Raw genomic sequence first — 27456 nt, 5'->3', positions numbered from 1 at the left:
AGATCAGTGGCAGATTAAGTACCCCATGAGCCCTGGGATGTTCACATGACGCCCCCAGCGTCCAAGACAACATGTGCCTGGATGTTAGGACTTAAAGGGAACCTGTCATCAGAAATTGGCTTAACAAACCAGTATGCTGTTAAGCAGCTGAGCAGCTTCTATATGATGTTTATTTCATGCTTTGGTGTGGTGGCATATTCCAGAAAATAAACCATGAAGTGAGATGTAAATTGATTTTATTTAATCAAGGAGGATGAACACTGAAGTCAAGTTTTGCTTGTCTCTGAATGCCCCCTTTATTGTAATTGATGGCCCTGTGTCCAGGGACATCATTGATCAGATCTCCTGAAGCTGGCTCATGCTGTCAATCACATGGGAGGAGGTACTCAGAGGCAGGGAGAGTTTGACTTCAGTGTTAAACTCTCCGCCTCCCTGACATAATAAATCTAACTCACACTTCACTTCAAAGTTGATTTTCTGGATGATGCCATCAAGCTGGGCCATTAAAGAAACATGACCTAGCAGTTGATCAACTGCTTAAGAGTAGGTAGTTGTTAATTAGGCCAGGGTTCCCTTTAAGTTCTACCATATATCCCTAAACTTATACTGTTCATAAAAGTAATTTTATTATGAACTTCAAACATGCTCTTATAACCCATCTATTTAGGAAAGCCTATCACATTTTCTAACTGCATGAAACCCTCCACTCCAACTACTGTCCAGACCAGATCTCCCAGACAGTGTAGGAGATGTGGACATTTGCACCTGCTGGCCAAGCCTCTGTAAATACTGCATCTGAACTAATTGGTTGCCCCACAATTGCCCCATATCTATTACCAACCCATATAATGTGCCATTTCCACACTATAATACCCCTTTTTCTATAGCACACCCCCCCCCCCCCACACACACACACACACTCACACCTATAATGTCCCCTTGTTTTTAACCTTTTTACTATGAGGAACAAAAATTTGCATACTGTAAACACTTGATTTTCTACCTTTATGCTCTGAAATTCTGGCCTCAAAAACATGCAGAATGGGACATTTTAAATATTTTTCACTTACTTGGGCAAAAATATAGAAAACATCTATTCTTTTTTTAGGCTACTCAGTTCCAGTTTAGAAAACTGGTTTAAAGACTTCTGCATCAAAATTTCTTCATCTTTAATAAAAAACAGTAGATGTAGATGTAATGGAAAACTATATTTAACTATCATGTGGGGTATTCTTCTTAATATGGTGTCTTTTGGGGATAATTTTTTAATGTTCTGACACTATAAGGCCTCAACATAGACACTCCCATCATTTTTGGAAACTGTGTCATGCTTTGTTAGAGATGGGATCATTTCATTTTAGTATCCACTGCAAGTATGAAAAACAGATCCTTTCCAGCACTCCAAAAATGTGTTTGCACGTTCTTTTCAGTGCAAACTGCTTGCACATGTATTTAAGTGTTGCACGCCCCATGTTAAAGGTGCACCAGAAAAAAAAATGGTCCACTCTATCAGAGAAGTGCAGGGGGTGCCAGATTCATGAAGAATGTGAGACACAAATCTCTGGTGCCCCCTGTACATTACACAGACAAACTGCACATAGTACACACTGCACTGTTCTTAGCAAATCTGCCCCATTAAGTGGCAGCCTTAATAATCCACAGGCACAATACACACTGGATTTCTTAGAGGTTTCAGTACTGGTACAAAGAAATGAAATCTATGACAGGACCTGGTGAAGACTTTGCCTATACTGTAATCTGCACCTGTCTTCTGATGTGGATTACAGTAAATATGGCAGTCCTGGGTGCCCTCCAGGGTGCAGAGTGTAAAACTCAAACAAATTGCATGGCTGTGTGCCAGGAATTTGGACATGTTATGCCTTTTATGCCAGTTTTCATTATAAATGTATTGTTAAGAAAGATACAATTGAAAAATATTTTGTAAAATAAAAAAAGAATAAAGAAAGCGGTGTGTCATTAAGCAAGGTGTATTCATTTACATATCCCATATAAGGCCTAGTATAATATTCGGGGATGGGCTCATATCTAAATTCCACTTTATTATTCTATTGTACAATGATAACTAGACATTTTTTTCACAATCTGAAATGCTGTTGTCACACAATTTAATAAAATGAATGGGTTTTGTGGCACAGAGCTAAACAAAAATAGAAGAGAAACACAAACTGTAAGTGAGAAAAAAAACAAAAATATTTGAATGTTTCTTACATGCTTGAATGACAGGAACATATGGACTCTACATGCATACAAAAAGAAATCCCATTTCACAGCAGAAAGGGTTAATCCCACTGCTTGTAGATGTGAAGATGCCGCCCTGCTGTGGGTGCAGAAGACTTCTGCTGCATCAGGCCTCTATGGACATAAGAGATGGGAACGGAAGCTCTGAGACTCCTGCAGTCACATCTGGATGAGGAGGAGCTGTAAATGCTTCAGATGCAAAGGGTAGCAGGAAGATGTATTTACATATGGAGAATGCTTGAAATCAGAAATGAGAGGAGGCCTAAGAGTAGACTCGGACTGTGCGACCTTCAGCTAAGCTTTCATTTCATTTACATCACATTTACCAGACTAGAAACAGTATCTACCTGCTTTATGGAGATCCTGCCACATGGTAATGAACAACATGACTTGTATATGAATTATACCTTTCATTTGTGTTGTCAAAAAAACCTAAGGGCCATTTTAGTAGTTTTCCCATGAAAATAGCAATGTTATAGCTTTTTTAAACAAGGTTTACAAAACAGATATACCGTATATATTTAAGAATTCAATGTCTCTTTTTTTCTGTATTCATCATAGATATTACTATTACTCATTTATTCCCGGCTCCTTTGTTCCATCTCTAGTGTCCCATTCCTGGGGCTTCTGGTCCCCGTTGAGACACATTCATTGTGCACGTAAGCAATGAGCCAGTGGCTGACCTCAATGGTTGCATGCGCTAGTTGTCTCATTGGTCGCGTACACAATAATAATGATAGTAATAATAATAATTCCTTTATTTATATAGCACACACAGATGGTTGCACAGAGCTTTCCAAATCGCTCCCTGTCCCCAATGGGGCTCACAATCTAACCAAACTACCAGTATGTTTTGGAGTGTGGGAGGAAACCAGAGAACCTGGAGCAAACCCACGCAAACATACAAACTTGATAACTTATCCATGTTACTGATTGCTGCTGCCCATGATGTCCTCCCGGGCAGAGGCGATCAGTAACATGGGTGAGTTATTGATTTCATTATAATAATGTATGTAAATCATTATTCTAACTTAGCATTACTTAGATTTCCCCCTGAGTGTTTCACATTCACATGGCCACTGATGCCAATGTACATTTGTATTGAGCAATATGTTTGTGATTTCTGATCTGTTGCCTGGCATGTAATATTTTTTTGCATTCCACCTGGGACAAGATCATTTTAAATCAGTGTGTTATTTTTGTTACAATAAAGTACTTCTATTTATTACTTTCTTACAATTTCTTTACTCAGTGTTTTCTGTTGGATCTTTTTTTCATCGTTTTGCAGAGGGATATACAATTGGGTTTATAAAAAAAAACCAAAATGATTCATCCAGACAGAAAATAACTATACCCAACGGACCTCACTGTCTGTTACAGTGTCCTTTGGGTGTTGTGTCGGTCATTTTACTGTGAATAATAGTGCATATTGCTGCTCTATTTGCTTAGTTTTTCTTTTGATACAGATAACATCCGATTATAAGCTCTGATTAGTTTATATAACATAGGCCAATCTATATCACAGTTGGGGGTACAATGGACGTATAAAGATTTACACATAACCTTTATATAATTACACTTAAAATATAGTAAGTAAAAAACACCCCTTTTTTTTTATAAATGGCTTTTGTTTTTATAAAAATCTCAGTTCTCTCTGTGCATCCAGACACTGGCAGCCTTCCACTAGTTTGAATTAGAATAAAATATGACCTTAGGCTATGAAATGTTAAGTATAACTTTCATTTTACCAGACAAATATGGTGAAAAAATATTAAAGAGGTTGGGAACTAGCTGGTTAAATATAAGCACCCATATTATACTTACCCTGGTAAAGAATTCCATACACTAGTGGGATCCGCGGGTCACGTGACCCTTTGGCAGCAGGACACAGGACGTCCTGTGAAGTGCAGACATTACTGTACACCCCCTCGGTCATTACCACATTACCAGGTAAAGTTTATAATGGTAAGCATAATATTGGTGAACCTATTCGGGGGTTATACTTACCTTGTTAAAGTTTTGTATAAATGGACAATCCTTTAATGTATCCTCAGAAAATGAATGTGGTGAAAATGAGGCTACTTACTCTCCCAAGGTTTAATGTGACCCACGCAGGACTGAATCCTGTTTGCTCAAAATTTTGAGACTATGGCTTAAAATAAAAGGACACCACAGATTTTGTGAAGGGTCACTAAAAGGAACATTCAGCCATGAAGAATTGAGCACAATTATCTCAGTAACGAAGACTACAATGATCTTCGGTTATAAATCTTGACAAAGATAGTGGAGTATTTTACGACAGACATCTCAAGTTGTAACGTTCCAGTATACTGTTCATAAACCCAGAGGGGCTATGAAGGCACATCTATGTTTTATGACACTAAAGGCCTCAAGAGAAATTAGCGTCTCTATTTTATTTTATTAGTGCCAATGCAATTTGCAATTAGGACACCCAAGGAAAACCAACTACAGAAGAATCTTCAGGTAAATATCATCAAACAATTCATGAAATGCAATGTACATATGACATAAATAACTCAATATATCTTTTCTTATATAGAACTATCATATCCCGCAGTGATTTTCACACCATGGGGTACATATACAAAGAAATAACAAGGTCAGATGATACAATAGGACAGAAGAACTTACAATCTATGAGGAGGAAGGGGTGAAAAAAAGAGGTACCGTAAAGGTGCTACTATAATGGCCCAGCCATAATGTATAAGGCATAAGAATAAATAAACAAATCTGATAATACCTCGGACACTTATCTAATGCTATGTTTAACAGGACATACAATGTAGATTTGTACAGGCGGTCCCCTACTTAAGGACACCCGACTTACAGACAACCCATAGTTACAGACAGACCCCTCTGACCCCTGGTGAAGCTTTATGAATGCTTTACTATAGTCCCAGATTGCTATAATCATCTGTAAGTTATGAAGCTTTATTGATAATCCTTGGTCCCATTACAACAAAAAATGTTCAAACTCCAATTGTCACTGTGGCCAACATTTTTTTGTCTGGATCTACAATTATAAAATATACAGTTTCGACTTACATACAAATTCAACTTAAGAACAAACCTCCAGACCCTATCTTGTACTTAACCGGGGACTGCCTATATACAGATTAATTCACCAGAAAAGTGTGGCTATAGATGCAAACAATATTTTCTTTTGGGAACAGTATGTAAAGTTACTGGAAATGTTAATGGGAATAGATTCCTATCTTTTAATGAGAGTCTTCTGGGAAGTTAATAATTATAAATAACAGTCCTATAGTTTGGTAGATTTTCCTCTTTCTGGAGCAAAAAACAGAGGTCACGTGTCTTTTTTAATATATTATCTGAATGTCTGCTACACATAAAGCATTAAAAGAACATGCAAAAAACTATGTTCCTAGCACACACGGTAGATCCACAGTTGCGGTGACAAGTATGAATTCTTCTTTATTGAGAAGAATTATTTACTCATAGATCCATCACCTTTTTGCTTCTAAAATCAACTTTTAAAATTATACTAATGAGCCTGAAGGGCTCTGAGTTCGTTTCTAGAGAAACTCAGTGCTGTAAACTTTTACAAGGAGCAAAACATGTCTCACACAACCCTCTGCTCTCTCTCCCTCCTCCGTCTGCCTGTATGATGGGTAAACCAGCTGTGCTCCTTGTAACGATCTGTGAAGATACAACATTGAGGGACTCACAAAAGCCCTTCAGTCACACACAAGAGCCCTTCAGTCTCATTATCATAAATGTAACCGTTGATTTTAGAAGGTCATGGATAACAAGTGCAAGAAGATTACCACATTCATGGTGCCTGGATCTATGAGTAAGTGTCCCTGGTTTATCATGATGGATTTTGATGGTAAATTTCATTTAAAAAATCCGTCCGTGCATCATCTGACCAGTGAAAACTCCAGGAAAAGTGTATAATAAAATCTCATTATGAGAACTTGTTATGAAAAAACATATATACAGGATCAGACAAACATATATATTATACATAACAGCAAGCCATGCAGCAAACAATGGGCCACATTTACTTAAAGGATCACCGGAGTTCACAGAATTTTCACTAAGATCATGCGCCCGATATCATGAATGAGTGGCTTTCCCGCAACAAAGTACATCAGCTTTTTAGTGGTGCATCTAAGTTTGAAAGTCTGACAGCACGTCCCCTAATTTGTGTTGCATGAAAGCCTGCGCATCTGTGCCACAAAAAGGGTCGCATGCGCCACAATCGCAGCACATATACTTCTTAAATACCTGTGCAAGCCATTTTAGCCCCGAAAATGGTGCACATGCGACAAAAGTATGTGCGCAACCCTTAGCAAATGAGCCCCAATGTCTTCTATTTTCTAATATGCTTTTTGATTTTTGACAATCTATTTTATTTGCAAGTGGATGGGGCTCCTAAGGGAGTTTGAGATGATCTTTTACCCCCACATCCCACACTGGGAGCTGATTGTCTGGATGGAAAGGTATATCAACGACCTGGTGTGTGTGGAGGGGAACACATACCAAGTTCAACAGTTTTGTACAGCAATTGTACAGAGGATCATATATTTTCTGAAGAAAAGGGAAGACTGCGACAATTTAGGCACAGAAAGTACAAAGAAGAGGATATAGATAAAGCTCTGGTCAGAACACAATGATTGACTCAAGATAATTTGTTACAACAGAAAACAGTCCACAAAAGAATAGAATCTGTATCTGTATCCATAAACAAATCTTTCTATTCTATATTCTTTACAATCGCAGTCTAAAAATTTGTGAACACATTGCAATATTCATGGATGGCGCTAGTCAGCCTTAGTCTAAATCCATATGGATTGGGCTAAGGCTGACAAGCCGAAACACATCATGCATGGATATTGCGTTGTAATCACAATGCGATTTTAAAGAATTGGAAGATTTGTTTATGGATACAGAGTGCCGGATTCCTTTCTTTTATAAATGCAATTAAACCTATAGGAGCTTTGGGCCCTTCCGTGCACCAGATCCAATATCTCACAGATGGTGAGCTGGCATATTACATTTTATGGATTTGTTTGGTAAAGAGGGAAAGAGGTTAGGGTGAAAGGGATGTCATGTACAGGCAATAGAGAAGGTCACCAGACCTATTAGAGGTGGTGATCATAAAAAAAACAAGAATCTTTTTTGGATGTTCTAAACAACCAACAACTTCATGGCATTAATTTGAGAAAAAAATCTTATTTTCTGGTATTATTATGTCCTATTATGTGCCTTTGTATACATCTCTTCTTCCCAAACATCTTCTTACATTAAGGATAGTACAGTCACTCTGGTACTACTGTCAGATAACATCTTTAATAATTGGTTGGAATTGACTTATGATTTACTCACATCATTTACAGTACACAATGCAGCTGTGGGGCTTACTTTACTACAATGTAACAATCTGACTATATAAAGTTAGTATATTTTGAAAGATTGATGGTATTAAACAGTTTTCCTGTGTAGTATGACGATTTCTAGTTATGGATCATTCATGTATGTCATCATTACACACGTATTCATGCAGAATATATATTCACCTGAATATCAGTATGTTATGTTATTCTTTTCTTCTCTGTATTATTATGACTATGTATTATGACTTGAGACTCATCATACTGTATCTCCTTGTTTACTTGATGTTTTACCCTTAGCATTTTGTCTCCATTTATGCTGGGATATGTTGTACATCCCGAGGTGAATGCAAATCTGTCTGTGGTCATGTGATGTCACACAGGTGCACGCGCCGTTAGTATCACAAGGCTCTGATTACTCTCTATGATAATAACAGCTTGTGCATCTGCATGTCCATCAAATGACCATGGTGAGATTTCTACCCACTGGGAGTAAATATAATAGCTTTATATAGAAGTACAGTAAGCAGAGATGTATAAAACTGAGGAATCAATACAGAAAATATATTGGAAAATTGTATAACTTTTCATTACACAAACCATACCAATTAATTTCTGAAAGTGGACAACCCCTTTAAATCTTAAAGACTTATGGGCCATCACAAATGGTCTAATCAGCTATGAAGGAGTTAACAGCTGGAATGTCTGAAGCAGATGTTGTCATGAACATACATTGAGTAGTGGTGATATCAATGATGCATTTATTCTGTTATATAAAGCCCTGTGCTCCCGGGTTTGGGAGTGAGCTGTATTTTTACTGCTCTGTCTCTCACTGATACAAATTCTGCCCTTGCATTGGTTCTGAATAAGCCTCCTCTCAATAACCCTTCTCTTAGGGTGATACGGACAATAGTCTACAATGTACAATTTGTATTCCTCCAAGCATACTGAGTTAATGACTTTGGGAAAAGTACAAAAAAGTGAGGGCAGCAGAAGACCAGCAACGTATCTGCTTCATGCAGCTAAGAAGAATGCAGAGATACTAGAAAGTCAACATTTTTAGCATGTTCTACCACAATGTACATTATGAACCCACCTCAGGAGAAATTACTCATATATAATAGCTATGTGCTAACATGGAATCCAAATTATTAGCAATGGTGGTGAAAAAAAAACATTGACACGGGATAGATGAAGAATTATGAGAGATCATGTTAACTTGTCATCTGCCCAATCCTTTTTTTTAATCTCACTCTAATGTTTTTTTTTATAGGCAAAAACTTTGATGTACTGTAGTGATATTCTACGTGCTGGACCAGTGATGGAGAACATTTTAGGGACTGAGTGTGCAAACTGTAACCCAAAGCTCACTTATTTATTGCAAAGTGCCAAGTGCATTGCATTTGAATAGCACGTTGGGGGCTGCCTGGGACTGCATGATACTTTGCCTAAAAAAAAAAATCACTCGGACCTGTCACTCGGAATTTCGGCACTAAAGTAAGCAGCTCCTGGTGCTAAAACTAATGCAGCAGTATTACAATGATAGCGTTATTGGAAACCTCCGATAACGCTATCTAACACCGCTGCGGAGTGCAATAGAAACGCTGGACTGCTTTGAGAGTTATTGAGGGAAAGGGATTAGGGGCGGTGCCACCGCCGAGCTATGGAGTGTGCGGTCCGGTGAAGAGGCAGTGCATCGGACTGCCCCCTAATGAATACGCCGGTCCGCTTTGAGAGCGGTCCAACATTTATATTGTACCCCGCAGCAGTGTTAGATAGTGTTATCAGAGTTGTAACACTGCTGCATTAGTTTTAGCACTAGGAGCTGCTTACTTTAATAAGCAGCTCCTAGTGCCGAATTTCCGGGTGACAGGTTCTCTTGGTATAATGCGTACAAAATCCCCTATTGGATTTTATAATCAAGGGTATCAGTGTACAGGTAGATAAATATATATGTATGTCATATTTTTCAGTATTTAAACGCATGTATTCTTTACACTACATAAATGTTTGATACTTCGTGTTGCTATATCACAAAAATTGTCACTAAAATATAACTTTTATTAATCTTTATTTAAAAGGTAGGAGCTATCAAAATGCTGTGAAGGGAGGAGCCCCGGCACCCCTGAGGACGCTACTTCATGTAGCGAAACATGTCGGGGGGGCTATACCGTTAGGAATTTTAGATCAGCTGTTAGGTTGAAAAGAAAAAGAGGGACATGAATGAAGTCAAAACCTATTGAGTGTAGAACTTATAGAATACTTACCGGAGTGTAGAGCCTATAGAATACCTACCAGGATCATATAGAATATCTAAATAGGAAAAGGGAGGCAGAGCCGCATAAACCCTCGTTGTGTGAGGCTAATATGTGGGTGACACCTGCCTCCAAATAGGGAGGACTTACGCAGCCCTACAAATACCCTGGGGAGGCTCCCCAATAGGGATAGAGGTGATAGCCTTATAGAGCCCTTTTCACTAATGAGATCATAGTGAAAAGTCAACATAAATCCGGAGTACACCACTAACACACTGTAACAACACTCACATGGACTGCCCTCAATCTACCATGGAAAAAAGTTCTGACAACCTAACTGACTGTAATTTTAACTATAGTATATTGGGACTGTAGCTTCTCCTCCCTTCACAGCATTTTGATAGCTCGTACCTTTTAAATAAAGATTAATAAAAGTTATATTTTAGTGACAATTGGGTATACACGTCCGAACTGGACGATTTGCTTGTCTCTTACAAAAACGTACCTTATGAACCCAGTCACAAATTGGTCATAAGCCCAAACTCTATTTTCTGTATAAAATATCACAAAAATATCACTAAAAGACATGTGTAAATTTATGTCTGTAGCGTTTAAAAATGAGGAAAAGTGAAGAGGTATGAATACTTCTGCAACCCACTGTACAAAAGTGGCTGAGCAACATTTTATTCCTTTCTTTAGGACGTTTGAGGACTGCTTTGCAATTGTAACACATACACCCTTTTTCGATAAGGCCTGGGAATGTCCATCCATCCAGGACTACTGGATGGACATTTATTCATACATTAATAAGCGTCTGGGTCTGCTGGGGTCTTCTCCCCTCAGGTGTGTCTTTGGGCCTAGTAAGGGATGTTCTACAGGCTAAATTTCGTTTACTACTATTTTTATTACTATGTTCTACGATAGGAAAGTGATTTTACTAATTTGGAAACCTCCTAAGCTCCCCACACGTGGATCTAGCTGATCAATGCATATCTTCCTGTTTATACACGTAAAACGTAGAGGCACCCCGGGGATGTATGGTTGGCTGCCCAGGCGGCAAGGAATACCTCTCCTATGTGTGTGTTGTCTATGTGGTTGAGTGAATGTGTGTTCTAGTTCAGGGGTAGAAGTGCCTTATATAGGGATTATTCTTGCTATTTAATTGCTTCACTGATTGATGTCATTATCCTAGGATGTTCTTAATATATTACAACCTGATACTTATGATTGTACTGTGAGGCAGATTTTGCTTTTGTATGTTGTTACATTTTTGAAAATTGGAAAATAAAGTTTAAAAAAAATGTAACACATGCTTTTTCATTGTACAATTTTGTTCTATGAGCTGTTTATTTCTGTAGGTTAAAAAGCTAATTTTTACCACACTAAACAAAGCTTAGAAAAATATCCTTGAATATAGAAATGTATTGTACCTTACTTTTGCAATGCACTTAATATAGAAGTCACACAAGGAATTTTCATTGTACAAAGAAAAAAAGAGTGATGACATAGCTCATTTTAACTGAGGTGAGAAGACTGAATATAGGTTTCAGTCAAACTAATAATATATTTAATTCTTATCACTGCAATTTCTATGCTTACAAAAATGTATCAATGACTGGTCTCCACGTATGACTGTGGACACATAGATAGTTCACACAAAGCTATATATATTAATCAGTATAGCTAATGCATTATTGAAGAGTATTGTGTACTGCAGATATTCAATGAAAATAACAGCTCATTGCTTTTTTCAACTAAAGGACTCATTTTTTAATTATTTTTACTGTGACATTGCCAGGAAGTAAATATGAAATGGGTCTTCCCATGTTCCCTAAATATTAATTTAAAACTGGTGCAATTCATTAATTCTCTCAACACAATGGTGTCCCATAGAAGTCTAGGTAGTGGTGTTTATTGTCAGGTCTGTCTTATGTAAGGTGGGCCTCAGATTATACAGGCAGTCCCCGGGTTACATACAAGATAGGGTCCATAGGTTTGTTCTTAAGTCGGATTTGTATGTAAGTCGAAACTGTATATTTTATAATTGTAGGTACAAATGTTTCTTTTGCCCCAGTGACAATTGGAGTTTCAACATTTTTTGCTGTAATTGGACCAAGGATTATCAATGAAGCTTCATTACAGACCCATTAAAGCTGATCATTGCAGTCTGGGACTAAAGAAAAGCATTCAGAGAGCTACAACAGAGGTCACAGTGGGCAGAGGGGTTCGTTTTTAACTATGGGTCGTCTGTAAGTCGGGTGTCCTTAAGTAGGGGACCGCCTGTATTAGGAAAAGATACAAGTACGACTGATAGCAACACTATCAATATGGCAGGAAGAGTAGAAGCAAAGATGGAACCAGGTTAATAAAAAGATGCTTAGAAAGTGAATCTTTGTAAGCATCCCCCATAGAGAATAGTGTACACATTGCCTAAGAGTTTTTTATCGTAAAACTGGTGTTTTCCGAAAAAAGATAAATTAGATTAAAGTTTACCTTTCGGTATGCAGAGCTATGTCCCAAGTCCTATGGGAGTGCCCCCCCCCCTGGAAAATTGCTCCATCATGCACCTATTTCAAATTAAGAAAAAACTCCCATGTCCCCCATATGTCCCCCCCCCCTTCCTCCCCGTAGCTTCCCCCCTTGGGACGTCATACATGTCTTCTCCACTACTCACTGGTGACTCCCATGGGACTAGGGACACAGCTCTATATACAGATTTGATTTAACTAATCTCTTTTAGGGAAGACAGTTTTACTATAAAAACTCTATGGAGATATGGGGGAGCCAGAAAGAGGGCTCCTGATAACAGGTTCCCTTTAAAATCAAAAGGTATAGAACAATGACAGAGAGCTACCTAACAAGAATAGCATTATGTTGTCTTTGACAGTATATTGATCCCTAAGATCACCATATATACAATGCAGTGCCCTGGTATGCAGTTTTCTGTACAGAAAACCTCTGTACTGCAGGCACTTGAGCCCTTTACAAAAGTTCTTTATCAGTTCACTAATATAATTGCCAATATTGCTCTTATTCCTCAAGATGAAGGGAAATTACATAAACCGATTTATAGTGATGTGCATGAGACTGCCACAGGCAAAGACCAAATGTTCCAATGTTCTGTACACGCTAACAACATGTAAATCATCATATGAAATAAGAAAGGTACTTGTAAAGAATCTTCCCTACTTTGTTCTAAGGGTTAATCAATTATGAAGATTTTCTTTTAAGCGCAGCTGAATTTCTAGTGCTAAGAATCTTCCATCCTATTAGGCAACAATTGATATTTTTTCCACCCAGATGTGGGTCTCTGTGTGTGACAGATGGTACGGCAGCACTGACTCAACACACAAAAGAGAGTTAGAGGATGTTTATTTCAGATTATACGTGGAACAGCTGACTCTAAGATTTACTAAAGGACTGTTAATTGCTTTTGTAATATGCTCAGTTGATATGGTAAAACCTTGGACCTAATAAGACATTTATTACTGCAGGAGCTTTAACTTCTCAACCACAATATATACCGTATATAGAAATAACTGTTAGGGGAGATGTATCAATCTGTATGTGCCAGAAAATGAGAGTAATTTGCACTTGAAATGTTGTCTGTCACATTTACTGAAGGCTTCAGACCATTTTTAGTCTGTTCTCTGAGTTCTCCGCCATTGCCATTTATGGGGACGTATATGCGGCCGCAAATGTACATCCCCAAAGATGGCCGTCTAAATGAGGCCTTTATGTTACAATTTCCATTTAGGAGTGAGTAACAGAAACTAAAAACATAAGGTCGACAGAAGGTTAGTCGTTCCCCAAAAGTTTTAATAGACCTTCTATTATGCATCGTTATTAATGACAAAAGACAAGGGTTGCTGCACTATTTTTTCTCAATTAGTAACAGAAGGTCTATCAAAAGCTGAGGAATGCAGAATTGAACTTAGTCTAACATACATTTGGAAAATTATCTTGAAGCAGGCAATATATTGAAGACAGTGATGCAGATTTATCAAGCTGTCTGAAAGTCAGAATATTTCTAGTTGCCCATGGCAACCAATCACAGCTCCCCTTTAAAATATTCATGAGCACTGCGAAAATGAAAGCTGAGCTGTAATTGGTTGCAATGGGCAACTCGGAATATAATGACTTTCAGACAGCTTGATAAATCTGCCCTAGTAGGACCATTGGTTTCTTGCGTTTACCAGTTACCATACTATCATTATATTAAATACATTGAGAAAATAAACAAATTGTAAAAGCAAACATGCATATAACCTTCAAGTAATAATGTTTTAATATTATTTATATTCAATTTCAACTTTTAATTTTATTACTGCTAACGGTGTGGAGCAGCACTATGGCCCCTTTCACACTTTCTTTTTCACACGCGTGTTCTGTGCGTGCTTTTGATGCGTAGAACGTGTATTGCACTCTGACCCATTATATTCATTGGCCTTTTTCAGGATTGCTTTTTTTTTACTCGCACACACGTTTCATTTAAACACGCCTTTAAATCTCAGCATGCTCTGCTTTTGCAAATCATGCTCATGAAAAAAGCACCATACAAGTCTATGGAGACGCATTAATTGCCATAGAAAAGCTAGACCTCAGTCCTGAGTTTTTCAAGTGTGTTTTCTGTGTGTAAGAAAAAAAAAAAACAAAAAAAACAGACACTTAACAAACTCTGACTGAAAACTGATTGCACTCTGATGAAAAATGTCAGTTTATCACTGACCAAACCCTGATCGCACCCTGATCAGACTCTGACGTGATCTGCAACGCAAGTGTGAAAGGAGCCTATGGTGATCTCCCTTGTTGTAATCATACCGCTCCTCTCATCTAGCACCAGATAGTGCCTTGTTTTTCTTTTACTTCTGAATATTATTATTCTATTTGAATCAGTGGAAAAAGAAACTATTGATCTTTTCCTGTCAACAAAATTCTAATATCCATTATATGTATTTTATGCAGTATATAACTTTTGTTAGAAAGCAGTTTACATCGATAAAATATAAATCAAGGAAAGTATACAAAGTATATCAGTGCCATTAGTGTAAATGATACAGATTTATATCTACTGTACATATATTTGGCAGGGAGAAAGAAACCTACTCACTTCCTCTTACAGGAAGCAACATATTAACAGACAATCTTAATGTATGGCTGTCTGGTTGCTGAGGATAACTATAGACTGTAATCTGACGCCAATCTAAAACTTCTCAAAACTGTTCACTATATTTGTGTGTATAATAACATATACTTATCAGCTATCACATTAGGTGCAAATAAACTGGTCTGACTCTAAGGTGACTAAGGTTTTGTCATTTAAAGGACATCTACCATCAGAATTTCTGATGGCAGACGGCCTTAACTTACGTGATGGTAACATTTTCTAGGCACCAAAAACTTTTTTTTTAAATTTTGGGAATATCACCAGAGGTCTAAAAAAAGACTTTATAAAAATAATGAGCTGGAGGCGCTCCGGCCTAGGTCACTGGAACGCCACTTGACTCCGATGTCTAATTATATATGCCCCCAGTCTTAGAATTTTATCTGGTCCGTGTACTGTTTCGCCCGCCTGCTGATCCGCACACAGCCGATACCGAGGAGACAAGACCAGGGTAAAATTTGGAGAACGGGGGACGTAGGCTGGAGCACCTCTAACACATTATCATATTTTTATAAAAAAAATTTTTACACTTCTGGTGCTATTTCAAGAATTAAGAAAAAAGGTTCCAGTGCCTAGAAAATGCTACCATCAAGTAAGTTAGGGCAGTCTACCATCAGAAGTTCTAATGGTGGATGTCCTTTAAACTACAATGTCTCTATTATAGGAACAGACCCATACTAGGTAAGCTAGCATTCACTATTCACACAGATCTAGCTGCAGCCAAATCACAGCCACAACAGAAGTCTATGGTCATTGTGCAGTGAGGGCCTACCTGTCTTTCAATGGAGAAGGGAGGGTTGAGAAGCGCTCACTTCCCCTTCATTCTCCACCAGGCCTTGTGCTCACGTGGGAAGCGGCCTGGGCTAGCACAGAGCCGTCTGAATGAGGCCTAAAACTGTATTTGAATATTTTATTCATTATGAATTAAACAATTCTATGTATTTTAAGAATATTAAAATGCAAAACACATATGCATTTTAAAACCCTATCTATCTCTTGTTTCTGTGTAATAATCATTGTCAGGCAATATTATGCCATGTTTTACACAGCAATAGGGGAACTGAGGAAATATTAATATATATTGTCTTGATAGATGACCACACATAAAGACATAAACAGGGTCAAGGACATGAATTAACAAACTCTCCAGAGCCCAAGGTTATAATTTAAAGCTAAATGTGCAATAATAATAATGAAAAAAGATCTTTAGATCTATAGCACGATCATATTCTGCAGCACGTTGTCTTACACGCATACAATTGACCTGCAGTCTGCCGGCAGGGCCCTTCCATCCCGAGCCCTGCTGACTGGAGTATAAGATTAGAGGGGCTCTTTTAGCATAAAAGTGCAGAAAAATCCAGCTTACACTTTAATATATAGGGTACCTTGAAATACGGGAAACTACAATAATTACCACTAAATTTCTTAAAGAGGAGAGATTTCATCAAGATTAGATCATATCCTCTTCTAAAAAGACCTAAGTATTTTATGGATGTAAAAACAAATTACTTAAAGTAGTTACACAGGAGAAAAATTTGAAAAGATGCTCAGAATGGGTAAAAAAGATCAATTTGAAGTTACAGAATGCACTGATTTCTTCTCTAACACCTGCATTGATATACTAAAAATTATGATAATGGTGAATCAAGGAGCAAGGTACATTATATGTAACTGTAAAATATATGCTCTGCATACTATTAATGTAAATTGCTTTGATTGTATCACATAACTTTAGCCAATCATTACATATAGCCCCAGATACTAAGCAGATCCCTTGAATGGCTTCCTATACAGGGAATAACTTTTTTTTTATTGGTGGGGGGTTGACTGTGACAAACATGGCTTTAATCTCAAGTAATGGCTCCAATGCCTTTCAGGTTAAATCAAGTATCCCACATGCATATTGTACATCAGTCGTCTTTATAATGAAATATTCACCTGATATGGCTGTATTAGCTTATAAAATTATTATGATTCACTAATATATGGCCAATTCTATTATTTAAGTAGAAATGTCTGTACCAGAAGTTGAGAACCCTGATTGTGAAGCAATAGTCTCAGTGTGCTAAACATTCTGTGACTTATAAAAGGGAAACTAAGCAATGGCACAAACAATTAATATCAATGATATACTGGGCAATTATATTCTGTTCCACTATTTTCAAAGTAAATGTTAAAGGGCCTTGTCCATGTAGATGACTTATCCCCTATCCACAAGTGTTGGATGCCCAACAATCACTTACCCCTATCTGAATAAAGCATGCAGCTGTTCCCTTTGAATTCTATGGGGTTTAATTACACATCTATGAGAGTCCCATAGAAATTATTGAGACAAGGGATGATGACAAAAAGGACCCTATTTACCAGTGGTGTCTGTAGATAATGGAAAAACTGCTCTACATATGTATCCATCACAGCTGTGAGCAGGTCCAGGTGGTAAAAATTATAATTATTTGTTCAATGATAAGTTTTTACCCTTTCTGTGAAGTGACATAACAGGGGTGTCACAAGAAGACTTACATGGATTGATTTATTTGTTAGGTGTTAGCATCCCTTTCAATTTTTTACATTCATCTATTCTACATTCATCTATTGAAAGTCTCCATGGAGGATAGAGAGGAGTAGTCCATAGAGGCAGCTGTGACTTCATGTGGTCAGATACATGCATGGGGAACAGTTTGCTATTATTAATAAGCTAAAGAACCTGAGATGATGTCACTCTGGTCACATGACATGAACTGTGACCAGTAAGGGGGTATAAGGCATGGGGAGGATTAGATGGGAGGGGCCGTATGAGCAGGACATGCCCCCGTCTGGTGCCAGGTAATATAATATAAAAGGTGATTTCTGTGGATGTAAGAAAAACTATTTTTAGCTAAAAGAAGGCTGTCAGTCAGTTATCAGAGATCTATAGGAACCTCTCACTGGCTGTATATGTGCAAATGTGGTGACAGGTTCCCAAGACTAATTACATCTCTTGGTTTATTTCATGTGTACGTTTTCACAAATGAACTTTATTAATATTTTCTTGGATAATTCATATTATGTTCACTTTAGCAAATTAATAAATACCTTCATCCATCTGAAATCCTTGTGAAATAAATTGATATACAAAAACATAAACTGTGTACAATTGCGCCCATACTCTTGACTGGGTTTTCAATAAATTAAATGATAGAAACACAGTTTGTGATGAGCTCTTGTCAATATAGTGTACCCATAGTGCCATGAGTGTGAAGTTAATAAATAAACGATATTATTTTTGAAAGAGACCACTGAATGGCTACACAATGTTACAGGTAAGAACTATAACCGCCTGCCACTGTGATAGGAATGGTTTTGAAAGCAAGGGGTTGTGACATTTTTAGAATCTTAATAATCTGCAGCTTTATAATATGTGATCCAAATATAAATTTCTGACATTGACAATATGTTAGATGGTGAGATATAGGGGTTCTTCTCTACAATAATTTGGTTGTGATTTTTCAAAGCTTTCTCATACATTTAAACTAAAAGGGACAAGACTGTAAGTGTTCAGTTACGGCGCTGCTTGCTTCTATTGTCGCTAACATTCTTTTTCATTCCCGTTGTGCTATTTAAATGAAACCCACTTGAAAGACTGTGTACATATGTCCCTGTTGAAGAGAACAGCAAGGTATATCCACTAGAACAAAAGTGCTTGGCTGGCAACAGAAGTTCATTACTGGTAGTTGAGAAAGAAGGACTGTTTGTTATCTAATTCCATAGTGCGAAAAGTAAATGACCTTTGTAATTAAATGTTTCTGTATTCTGTATGTTTTATTCCCTGTACAAATTCTCACACAGAACGACAAGTCTAACCGTGAAAGTGACATGTGACATTAAGAGTTCACATTCTTATTACCAGAAGGAAACAAGCTGTACCCAGCCCAGCTGGAAACACATGGATCTTGAAAGTTTGAAGGAGTCAAGTTCCCATTTTTCTGTTTAAATGCTGTTTTTTCAATAAGTTCTGACTCCCTATCTGGGGTAAAACTCTCAGTTTACTGTAGCAGTTGTGGTTAAGTGCATGGCAATGACTACTAGCCGGTGGCCTTTCTTTGTTCTGTAAGAGGTCTTAATTTAGGTCCAAGTAGATAGTAGCTGAATATACTTTAGTGTCTTTTCCAAGGCAACAATTTAGCAGGCATGTTTTATACACAACAAGAAAAACCCAGGTACAAACAAGGCTAACTTGGAAAGGTATAATATATAATGTATAATGTGGCTCACTCTGGTTATGTGAACTGAGCAAGATGTAGGCATGTTTAAGGCTAGTGTTCTCTTTGTGTATACTTTTAACATATCTTGGCATAAAAAACACACAAGTTGACACACAGGCCACAAACTTCAATGGGTATATAATAACTCTTATGTATGTGAAAGCTGGGGCCTAACAGAATAATTTGAGGGCATTGTTTAAGTCTTTCCATAATATGGCAAGCTGACAACTGCTGGGGGTTAGAAAAGACCTGTCACCTGGTCCTTATTCTGTTTATACATTAACATAAATGTATTGCCTTTAATATGTAAAGATGATAAAAATAACAACAAAAATAACAAGGAAGAAATTACTTTGAAAGCTTTGATGAAGTCTTCAGTGGAAGCAGGAAACCCCTGTGGATCTTAGCAGGGAAGTCAGATGTCAGCCAGCCACACGCTTGACATGATAGATCTGCTCCTTACAAACCTTTGGAAATGAAGAAAACAATTTACTGATTGCAATAATTGATTTAAAAAAAAAAATTGTGATACATATGGGTGTGATCTTTACTGAATGACCTGTGGTTTGTGATGTGAATCAATTTATTATAGTTTTTACTAATGTGTTATGATAATAATTGTGGACCTTGTGATAACAACTGGTTAATACCTCCATATATGTTAGAGAAGCCAAATTATTTTTACCAAACTGATGTATGATCTAATGTATATACATCCTGTTACTGCAAGCGTAACACACAAGCATCCTCAGCAGGAAGCTTCCACTCAATACAGCCAGGGGGCAGTGTTCTCGACAGTCACACTGCTCCTAACTTGCCAATATTACAGGTATTTTTATAAGGTGTCTCAGATGTTATCTGAGCTCAGAACCCTTGGTATCAGAAACATCAACAAAGTGTGGTGAGCCACAAGCTGTACTTTAATTGGGGTAAGGATTTTCTTAGCATAAAAGCATAAATACCAATCATCTTCACAACATAATAATAAATAATTATTTATTTATATAGCGCACACAGAGCAGGACAAATTGGTCCCTGTCCCCACGGGGCTCACAATCTTAAGAACCTACCAGTATGTTTTTGGAGTGTGGGAGGAAACCCACGCAAACACATAGAGAACATACAAACTCTTTGAAAACATTGACCAGGGTGGGACTTGAACCCAGGACTCCAGCGCCGCAAGGCAGAAGTGCTACCCACTCAGCCACCGCAACATAATGGTATATGGAGATATATCTACATTTTTCAAGTCTTTATCGCTGCTAAGACATAAAAGAATAAGAACTTTTAATGACATAAGATAAGTGTTTGTCAGTAGGTTGTAATTTTCAAACATTTTATATTTTCATAACAACCCCTTTATGCCTTTGTGTGTGTTGTTAGTGGCAGCATGACTGTGAGAATGCAATTATAATTCAGGTTGTGGGAATGTGTCCTCACAGCACTCTGCTCTTAGCTCTTTTTAAGGATCTGCTCTGTAAATAAAGATTGCCTTGTGCTGCTGCTCACTACCACAAGTCCAATGGTATGGGAATACTTCCCCAGCTACAATCCTGGAAGATATATTCATTTTTTCAGTCCTTTCTGGTAAATTCTATCTAAGGAAAAGGATTCTGACAACTTGTAAAGCAAAATGGAGACAAAGGTGGCTACGGACAAAAATCAAAAGGTATTTTACAATGGGGGATATTTATCAGGGCTTCTGCATGAGCGCCAACATATGATAAATAACCCCCAATTTCTTTAACCATATATACTGTAGTCTAAAGCTACGTAAATATCAAGGTATAATGACAGAGAAAGATGCTGGGATGTTACATAGATAAACAATGCAGTTGATCTACAGACATTGTACTGAACGTCCAAGCAGTGAAAATAACCTTTCAGCACAACTTAGTAAAAGAGTCAATAAAATAACACTTTAGAGGGTAGCATGTAAGGGGCATTATTCATTAGCATGTAGCTGACCTATGCAAAGTCATTGCAAATGTAATTAGTGCAAAAAGTGCAATTAGCGGCCCAAACCATTATCCCTGCGATCCTGGCACAGGATAATGAATAACTTTATTTATAAGTAAACAAATGTCATTTGCTTTGCGATTCCAACTTCATACATCACACTGGCCTGTAGTGAGAGAGGGAAAAAAATCTAAATGTATTAACTTCCAATCAATTTCATTAACATTACACACCAGAGTCAATCCAGAGATCGGTACTCATTACACTGATCTTTGCTGCAGGAGAGCACAACACGTCGCCTTGTCATGTTTTGTTTCTTCTTTTGTAGCCAGAAGGTATTTGTGTTCTGTAATCCCTACACTGAAATCAGGACAGAGTGGTCTACTTCTTCATACAGACTATATATGATTAAGGACGTGTCTTTACTTCCTGTTCCTTTCATCCGACACATGCTATTTCCTACAATAGAAATGCCCTCCATTTTTAAGGGAAACCTTCCATGGTTTTAGATTCTGTTGCGGCATAGTAGGGGTGCCATGTGTCAGGAAAATCGTTTGGCAGCCTGTAATAGGACAACTGTGGCTGAATGTGCCTAATCTGCAGATTTGCTTTAAATGCCGCCTCACATTTCCTTAGAGGACAGAGTGCTGTTTGTTACAAAGATTTCACTGCATCCACTCTAATCGAGAAACAGGAGATTTGACAAATCCGCCACAAAGCAATGAAGAGATTATTACCTTGCTTTCTGCAACCCAGACCTCCCCAACATCTAAACAGCATTTAGCCTTGTATGAGAATTGGAGTGTAACATGGAATGTACATGTTCAGTATGATATTTGTGTATGGATATGTGTGCATGCAGGAATCAAACATATGACCATAGGATTTAATGCAAAACAATAAAGACCAAAAACATAGTGGGGAAGGTGTATATTAGAGGCCACGTCCCCCGTGTGATGCCAGATACATCAAAAGGCATAGGCCTCTTGATGCATCCTTCGGGCAGAGAGGCAAAACTACAGCAGGTCCAATATGACATAGTTTTGCGAAAAAAACAAAGTTTTCACAGGCACGGGGCATTTTTGCCGACAGCTGTGTCCCCTCCACGCCCACATGGTGTGCAGTGCAATAGTCACGATAATAATCACAAATTCCAGTGCTTCTACGCCAGAAAACGGGCACAATTGTAGTATATAAATGAGACTGTGTACAGATACAGCAGATTTATTATCTAGCAGCAAGCACTGCAATAACTCTAGATCACTCCAAGACAGTCTATTTCAGAAGAAAATTGCAGAAGAATTATTTTTTATTTTTAAAAATGGGAGAAAAGTATAAAATCAATTAGAAAAAAAAGAAAAATCACATGCCAACACATGATTTTCTCTGCATTCTAACGGTTTCCTGGTTTGTTAAGCATAAACAAGAAAACAGTGTAAAGATTCAGTGAAAACATTGAAAAGCCTGGTATGGACAAGCCTATCTAGATTCATATTCAAACTGCATAAAAAACTAACCATAGCTCTTGATATTCCCCGGAGGAACTGGTGCAGGTATAGCTAATACGCCACTAACATACGGGATTTATGGCTTGCATGGTATGGGTTATATGAATATATTATATTATTGTGTGTCTATTCATACTGATCAAGACAAAACACACTGACTCGTAATATTTAATTACTAGTTTATGTATTGTTTAATAAAGGTGATTGTGTTTTACTGTTCAAATATTGTTTTGTCTTCTCTCTGTTGGTGCAGTGTATTCTTCATGAGACGATATTGTGGTAGTTATACCTGTAGCATATCGATGACCTAGACACTGCAGCTAAAAAGAGAAAGACCATACAAGTGCACCCAGCAAAGCTAGAAGTATAGTCCAAGCCTAAAACCATTGTCAATGCTATAACTGCCCTTTCTACTTTTCTCAACATACTATAACTGAAGGGAAAAAGGAAAGCTATGCCTTCCACCGTTCTGTCACAAAACATTACAAGATTGGTGGGCCACGTGTTGGACAACCTTAAGGGTCTCCAGTTCAACATCTTCAACTAAGGCAACTCCCCGACCCATGTTGACTATTACGCCCTGTTTCTGGCACGGTTTACAAGCAGAGCTGGTGCCAGTAGCTTTGTATTACAGCTGACACCAGCCTGTAACACCCGCGAACACACCTCCAATCGCAGATGTTAACCCCTTACACACCACGGTCAATTGGCGCAAGGGGGTCCAAATCTTCGATAGCAGCCATGGGGTTCGACAAGTGGCCCTTGGCTGCGCAATCTTCTCTGAACACTGGGCCCTGCCTCCAGGCAGGACGTGGCTGTAATCTACTGAGAATGAGCACATTTGTATTGCACTGTGTTGGCTCAATATGATCAGAGGTTTGCTTGTTTAAGCCAACCTGTAAAACAAGTAACGTGAAAGTCCCTGACACAACATTTCCCATACACATCTAAAGTACAAAAAAACCCTAACATTTTTTATCGCTGAATCCTTAACTATCTACACAATATATCCAGAACATTATTGGACTGGCTCATGAACGCTGTAAAAAAAACCTCAAAAATACATATTTTTCATTTAATCCCTTCACTAAAACGTGATAAAGAAAGTTCAGTTCAGTAAAATTGTAAAAATATATATAAAAACTATATAACTGTATACCCATATTTAATTGTAGTGATCCATTAATATAAAAACTATATAAATGTATAACCGTAATTAATTGTAGATTCAGGAAAGGCAGCAGAACTCCAGTTTGTGGATTAATTCAGGGTGATCTTTATTTCAAGGATGCGACGTTTCGGTGTATCCACCTTTTTCAAGCATAATTGTAGAGATCCATAGAATAAAACATTATTTTTATGATACGGTGAATAGCCCCAAAAAATGCAAAAAAAAAAAAAACCCACAGAAACCAGAATTGATGATTTTCTTTTCCTCCATACATTGAAGAGTTAATAAAATCTCATCAATAAGCTAAAGACCCACTAAAATTAAATATTTTTAAAGTGCACCTAATCTTGTAGAAAATAAGCCAAATATGTCGAAATTGCAAAAGAAAAATAAAGATTCTATAGCCTTTAAAAAGTGACAAATCTGCTCTGAATGGTGCATCTTTGGGAGAAATTGGACATCATACTTTGTGGAGCATTTAAAAAATACATTCATTTGACCAAAAAAATGTAAATTTCAAAATAGCACCTGACTGTGTTTTAAAAGGAACCATCACCACATTTTTGACAAATACAGCTAGTATTTCTATAGGTTCCTCTAGAGCCCTAGTAACTATCTGAAAATTGTTTCCTTCACATCCTGATAAAATCATAGTTATAAACTTGCCTGATATCTAGGGATCTATATAGCGAGTCAGGGGTGTGGCCTAATGTCATGTGATCAGAGTGACATCATCACAGGTCCTTTAGCCTCTTAACATTAGCAAACTGTAGGACATGCACATATCTGACCATAATAGAAAACTGAGATGACGCATAAAAAACCATGTCAACATAAAGAAGACATTTGGTAAATGTTAGTGATCAAGTGTTGGTGTTATGACTATGTGTCTGAAAGTAGAAAATTATAAATTTAAAAAATCATAGTATCATAGTATATAAGACTGGAAAAAGACACAAGTCCATAAAGTCCAACCTTTAAGAATTAAATAAATGTTTTATCCCCATAACCCGTGATATTTTATCTCTCCAGAAAGGCCTCTCTTGAACATGTACATAGAGTCCGCCATAACAACCTCCTGCGGCAGAGAGTTCCATAGTCTCACTATTCTTACAGTAAAGAACCTTTGTCTATGGCGATGGTAGAATCGCCTCTCCTCTAGGCGTAGAGGTTGCCCCCTTGTCCTGGTCACAGGCCGAGGTATAAAAAGATCTTAGGAGAGTTCCTTGTGCTGTCCGTTCAGGTATTTTTACATTGTAATGAGGTCTCCCCTCAGTCGTCTTTTTTCTAAACTGAATAACCCCAAATTTTGTAATCTGTCATTGTATTCTAGTCCCCCCATTCCCCTAATAATCTTGGTTGCTCTCCTCGGCACCCGTTCCAGCTCTACTATATCCTTTTTATACACCTGGATATGTTAAAGCGTTCCAAAGTTAGAACCAATTATAGTTACACAGGGCAGATTTAAAAATATGGGCATGTCAGGAAGGTGCAAAATGGCCAAATCATTAAAGAGGACCTGTCACCCTGAAAAACATCACTAGGAGCTGCTAAAGTTACTGCCCTGCTCACACCATAAGCTGCCGGTGACTGCTTCTAGTACTAAAGAAAATGGCGCAGTGTTAGAATGATAGCGTTATCGGAAACCTCCGAGTACAATGTAAACGCCAGACCGCTCTCAAAGCTGTCCATTGTATTAATGAGGGGCCGGGATTGTTTAGGGGCATGACGGCATTCACCACCGGCCTATGGAGCAAGCGGGTTGTCCGGGGAAAGAGGCAGCACCTCGGACCGACCCCTCATGAATACACAGGACAGCGTTGAGAGAGGTCCGGCATTTACATTGCACTCCGCCACAGTGTTAGATAGCGTTATTGGAGGTCTCCGATAATGCTATCATTCTAATACTGCAGAGTTTGTTTTAGCACTACTTTGAAGAAGTTGCAATTCCTGGCACATGCCCCCTTACAGATCCCCGCCTTATCCCACCTCCATGCCAAATTGGGGGGGGGTAGCACCGTGGGCTCTGCTGGAAAATTAGCTATAGCCTGCACCAGTTCGTCCAGGGAACATCAAGAGCTGGCGAACAATGGGTTCCCCTAGACAACGCTTTAAGGAGATGTGGATGCTAAATTCCCCTTTATTCACACTTCTTAACAAGGAAAAGATCATGCAAAAAACAACTGTACATCTTTGCTGTACCTCTTCTGGTCTAAATATTGGGAATCTATCTTTATAATACATTAGAGTCAGCACTGTCATACTACTACATTGCCTCACCCAGGTGCTCACGTGCCCTTATACTTGTCCAGCAGTCATATTAATATATATGCCATCAGTGCTTTCCTCATTAAACACATTACAGACCTATTTCCTGTTGGAAATCACCCTCCTCCCCACAATGACGTCCTGCATTTCCTGTATTCTTCCCATGCTGTATCAAGCACATTGTAATCTGTGCAAGGACAATGGAAAATGTGGGTTTTGTTGTGTGAAATAAGCATTTCCTCTTGACTTGCATTTCTTATGAAAAGAACAACCCACACAATATACTATAATCTTCCACCTCTTTCACACACACAAATGCAGCTATGGTGCCACGCTTTAGAGTAAATCTGTAACTGTGCCTCAGCTTCTGTATCTAGTATCATGGTTCTGCCGTCATTTTACAAGCAGCAGCACAGAAATAGACCATCCTGTTGTGGAAATGTAATGTAATGTACAGATCTGTACATGGTATACATCTCACCTTACCATGAAGCTCCTCTCTATCCTGGGGCATATATGTCTTGCCATTATACTTTATGCAACCTCCTACTTTTACTCCCAGTGTCTTATATTCCATTTTATTTTAAAATCCGTTTACTGTGACATTTTATAAATTATATAGAAAGTAGGCAAAAGCTGGGTATTACATATATCTCCTGCATTAAAGCTCCATATATACCTTCTCCAAGACTGGTAGCTGCCAGCACTGTTCATATTTTAAGCAAAGTTTGACCTTTCAATGCCATTTAATTTCATATAGATATATGTAATTACAACTAAGCTTGAAAACGCTCAGGGGCTCATTTACTAAAGGTCTCCGAGCGCACTTTCGGACTGTGCACCTTTTTCAGGAATTACACCGCTAAAAAGCTGGTGAACTTTGTCGGACCTGAGCGGGACAGATGCAGGATATCGGGCGCACAATCTTAGTGAATCACGGCACAGTGCAATATCATCAGACAATGCACTTTCAGTGAACTTCAGTGGACGGCTATGTAAATGAGCCCCTCAGTCTTATACCATAGTATTATGTGTATTTGTATCTATGAAGGAATATACTGTTGACAATTGCTAGAAGCAGGTGTACCTGGATCACACTGGCACTTTTAACAGCTATAATCAAGAATCACTGATATCATGGTTTTTCCCCCTGAGAACAAAAGGTTGGGCATTTTGACATATACCACATACACTTTTGTCAAATATTTGTAAGATGACTGATCCAAAACCGCTAGATGCAACTAACATTATTA

The 27456-nt window shown here is 38.0% G+C and overlaps 1 protein-coding gene across 3 annotated transcripts in view; it reads right to left on the bottom strand.

Annotated features, from left to right (window-relative positions):
* Nucleotides 1-27456, bottom strand: part of FYN (FYN proto-oncogene, Src family tyrosine kinase) — a 101586-nt gene that overhangs the window by 50368 nt on the left and 23762 nt on the right. For all 3 annotated transcript variants that reach the window (XM_072141768.1, XM_072141767.1, XM_072141765.1), the window contains exon 2: nucleotides 19650-19764. The gene's annotated coding sequence lies outside the window, so the exon portion shown is untranslated. The remainder of the gene's footprint in view (nucleotides 1-19649; nucleotides 19765-27456) is intronic.

Source organism: Engystomops pustulosus, chromosome 3 (assembly GCF_040894005.1).
Source record: "Engystomops pustulosus chromosome 3, aEngPut4.maternal, whole genome shotgun sequence".
Lineage (NCBI taxonomy): Eukaryota > Metazoa > Chordata > Amphibia > Anura > Leptodactylidae > Engystomops > Engystomops pustulosus.
Note: the sequence above shows the minus strand (reverse complement) of the source record. Positions and strands in the feature narration are given on the sequence as shown.